General features: G+C 44.8%; 1 pseudogene; it reads right to left on the bottom strand.

The window, feature by feature from the left end:
- Window positions 1-732: 732 nt before the first annotated feature.
- Window positions 733-2,983, bottom strand: LOC149753648 (SKP1-interacting partner 15 pseudogene; annotated as a pseudogene).
- Window positions 2,984-4,395: the final 1,412 nt, after the last annotated feature.

Genomic DNA, 4,395 nt, shown 5'->3' with positions numbered 1-4,395 from the left:
CTACCACAGAGTGCACATGAGAACAAGGATGGATGGTGGTTTCCTATCTAATTTCTTTTTTTTTTTCTAACTTCCATCCGCACGCATGCACGCAAGCAAGAGAGCACCACATATGAATACTTTTATAACTTGGATTGGAAATTGCACTTGGTGATGCAATCTATTTTTTTGTTTCATAAATGCAACATACATTTGTTTTTGATTATTAATAGTTTTTCGAAATTATTCACACATGTAACTTAGTCTTAAAGTCGATATAAGTGCTAGGGTCCAATCATCTTTGGAGTTCCAAGGTAGAAGTTAAGTTGGGGATTTCACTCTGCTCATCTTTGTGCTTATTTAAGCCACTCATGGGCCAGATTTGTGGGACAATCTCAAGTGGTAGCTGGAGCTGCTTGTCAACAAATTCATTGGGGGATTAGATCTAAGGACAGAAAGGGAACTACGCAAACCCTTCTTCTTCCTGTTCTCTTTCCCTTCTCCTTTCCCCTTCATCCTCTTTTCCTTTAAGAATTAGGAAAAGGAGATATTCTCTAGCCTCCATCCACAAATTAACTCTGACATGCTGGAGTTCTCCCAATAAGAATTTGGCTGCACATATTAGCCCCAACAATAATGACATGCCTTTCTTTCATGGATGGGAGAAGAGGATGCATACCCATGTGAACGTGGTCGGGTGTTCAGAGTGATTACTCAACTTTTTTTCTTTCTTTTTGATATTACAGCACGAGGCTAAGCATTGACAATTCCACTAAAATAAACAAGAACTCAAATCAAAAGAGCTAAGGGACATTGATCAGTCTATATGATAGGCCGTGTGGCACAAGACCCTTCTTTGGAAAGCAATTGATTTCGCTCTTTATATTCAACTATTAAATAATGAGAACTAGAATGTATTTTTGAAATCATAGAAGACTCTTGAAGAAGGCATGAGGAACTATGAACTCCTAGATTTCAAGATTAGATCTATGCTGGAACCAAGGTTGGGCGCCCGTGAGAGCATGCCCTAGCCTTTAGAGCCCTGTTTCATGTGGGAGTTATTCCATGGTGATAACAACTTGGTGTAGTTATCGCAACTCCTATAAGCTCCTAAAATTTCCCCAACCACTCTATGAAAAAAACATGGGAATCTGAAATGAGAGATATTAGAGACAGAAATTTATGCTACAACAAGGAAGAAGAAGTTCGAGTATACGAGAAGACCAAATTATGTGATCCTAGCTCAAGAAACATCCCGTAAACATTGATCACACGCTTCTGAAAGGTATATTGTTGATTTTCCTTTCGGTTGAAGATTTGATTTCTTTCATTGGTTCAGAGCATCTAGGTTAGTTTTCATTCTTCAAAGAGCTTTTAAGGATGATGAATGTACTTCTGAAATCCTTTATTCATATGGTTTTCTATGGATTGGCCTTTAATAGGTCTCTGGTGGCTTCTAATAGCAACTTTTTATTACTTGATATTAAAGCACATTATTATATATAAGATAGCCTATTGGAGTGTTACGAATCCTCAAATTTTTCAACGCAATCAATTCTAACATGTGGCTTAAGAGAAAAATTGGAACACTAGTTTTATAACAATTTTTGACCAATATATTTCAAATCATTTTTCTCTCGAACCAAGGCACTTCATGATCCATGGTTGCCATGTATGAGTAGGTCAATATAAGGGCTTCCCCAAGAGCGGTCACATGTCCAAGTCGGCCAAGAAATGAGAAAGTTGTGAGGGTCGAGACATTGGCAGATGGGAGAAAGAAAACTGCCATTGAAGGAATCGAGGGGCTGGTTTCGTAAATTAAATGAACTCCGCACCCTATTTCCCATTATTATTGCCACACTTTGGGTGGTTCTATATACACCCCCCCTATTGCTAAGGACACCCCCCAAAAACCAAAAAAAAATACCCAAACTAACCTTCAGTGTAATTACCATATTGCCCTTGAAATTTTCTCAGTACACCCCCCTTCCTCCTCCTCCGTTTCGTTTTGAAAAGAAAAAAAAAAAAACACCCCTCAAACCCCCCTTAAACCCCTCGATCCATTTACATCGTTTAGGCGATCTTTGAAGGAGATTTAAGCCCCATTCGAAGCATGGACAAGCAACTAGTGATTTGGGACGAAGAATCGGCCGCAAAGGTACGTGTTCCACCTTGTTTCGAAATTTTTTTTTTTCACGGTTCGTGCTCCGTTCGGCACTGGATCGCCGAACAAAAGGCTTCTGTTCGGCTGAACAGTGCCGAACAGAAGCCTTCTGTTCGGCAACCCTCAACCGAACAGAAGCCTTCTGTTCGGCTGCACAGTGCCGAACAGAAGGCTTCTGTCCGGCACTATGCAGCCGAACAGAAGGCTTCTGTCCGGCTCTGTGCAGCCGAACAGAAGCCGGACAGAAGGGAGAACGGGGGGCTTGGAAGGGAGGTTGAGGGAACAGAAGCCGACGTCGCAGAGGGAGAACTTGAGCCAGCGGTCAGCGCCGGGGGCATAGGCGATGGCGGCCAGCTCGGTGAGGACGAGGGCGGCGCCGCCAGGGCCGGCGAGGACGGTGCCGTGGCGGGACCAGGCGGAGCCGAGTGGCGGGAGGAGGCGGTACGAGCGGGCGAGCGGGTTACAGAGGATGAGGGACTTGGGGTTCTTAGGGTCGCCTACGGCGGAGGGGGCGGCGGAAGTGTCAGCCCAGAGGTAGAGGAGGGAGGGGGAAGCGGTGACGGGGGATGAGGAGGGGAAGGGGAGGAAGGAGAGGGGGAGGCAGAGCCAACGACCGAGGGCGGTGTCAAAGGCGTGGAGGGAGGGGGTGGAAGCGGCTGCACGGGGGTGGCGAAGGGCGAGGAGGCGGACCGGGGGGAGGGCGGCGAGGAAGGACGGGGAGGAGATCGCGTCGCGGAAGAGGTGGCAGACGGAGCGGCAGGCGAGGGCCTGGAGGAGGGGGAGGCGGCCAAGGACGTTGTGGAGGGCGTCCGGCGGGAGGAGCAGGATGGGGGGGCTCATCGGCAGAGAACCCGACTCCTCCTCTTCCTGCTCAGCCGCCTCCGCCTCCAGCGGCGGCGGCGGCGGGAAGTCATACACGCGAGGCACATGAGCCGGGGGCACGGCGGAAGGGAGAAGCCGGCGGGTCTTTTGGAGGGGAAGAGCGGGGGGGGGGGGGGGGGGGATTTGGGGGGTGTAGAGAGCAATTTAGGTGAGGGGGTGGGGAGGGTGGGGGGTAATTTAGGAATTTTTAATTTTTTAGGGGTGTCCTTAGCAGATGGGGGGGTGTAGAGAGTATTTAATTTTTTTTTAATTTTTGGGGGGTGTCCTGAGCAATAGGGGGGGTGTATATAGAACCACCCCCACACTTCAGGTATTCTGTAACCATTGTCGCTAGCATATTAGTGTGTTAGCGCCACCATGTTGATGATGTGATAGGGAATGGCTATGACATGGTTATTACTTGTTGATGACATGTTAGCAACGTGTAATTGACGTGGCTGTGACATGGCACTGGCATGCCGTTATGTTAATGCTATCATGGTGATGACATGGTGGAGCATTCCTGCGATGTGATTGCCACGTAGCGGTAGGTGACATTGACATGGCATGCATGCCTTCTCTAGTCAAGTCTGGTAGGCTGTGATACACGTAGAAACATGGCTTTAGCTAATAAAATTAATGACGGTGTTGGCTTGTTGTGATTAGATGAACCATCAGGCTCTTTTCTTGTGGCTTCATATTATATCGTCATTTATCAAGTTGCGTGTCATACGTTATTTTCTCTTATTTTTCTTATAGAAAATACTAAAATATTCATTTGAACTCCAATTATTTTTGTGATTTTTCTAATTTCATTTAGAATATCATAAAAATATGAGAGGATGATAATTGTGTTATAGTGCATGATATAAAATTTACATGAATTAGACGTATTTATTTTTTTAGAAAACTATGAAATATTTGTCTTTGTATTATATAACATATTTATATTTCTAGAATATTGAGGCTTGATATATTATAATTTTTTTGACTCTAAAGGACTGATTTTGATGATGCAAAATAGTTGAGTCAATAGTTAATTAATCCAATTGCTTTGAGTTTAAGTGATAAATTTCAGAAAGCAAAGATAAAAGCCTTCATCCACTCTCAAAAAAAGATTATCCATTTGAAGCACCACATCGAGAAGTTAACTCCAAAAGAACATGAAAACAATCTTTGGAAGCTCATAGACAAGCATAGAAAATTTCATCCTGAGCTACCGCAAGAGTCGACCCAAAGCTTGCAACGAGTCGACTCTGGCATACTGTCGCTGACTAATGCACCTTCACGAGCCGACTTCAACAGATTATATTTCAACCCAAGAATAGTCTTAGAGAACAGACAGAAAGCCAATGAATTTATCGTATTGGCGAGTAGACCCATGTACTTCA

Source organism: Phoenix dactylifera, chromosome 4, assembly GCF_051530095.1.
Source record: "Phoenix dactylifera cultivar Ajwa chromosome 4, Ajwa_hap1_PhDact_Kaust_v1.1, whole genome shotgun sequence".
NCBI lineage: Eukaryota > Viridiplantae > Streptophyta > Magnoliopsida > Arecales > Arecaceae > Phoenix > Phoenix dactylifera.
Note: the sequence above shows the minus strand (reverse complement) of the source record. Positions and strands in the feature narration are given on the sequence as shown.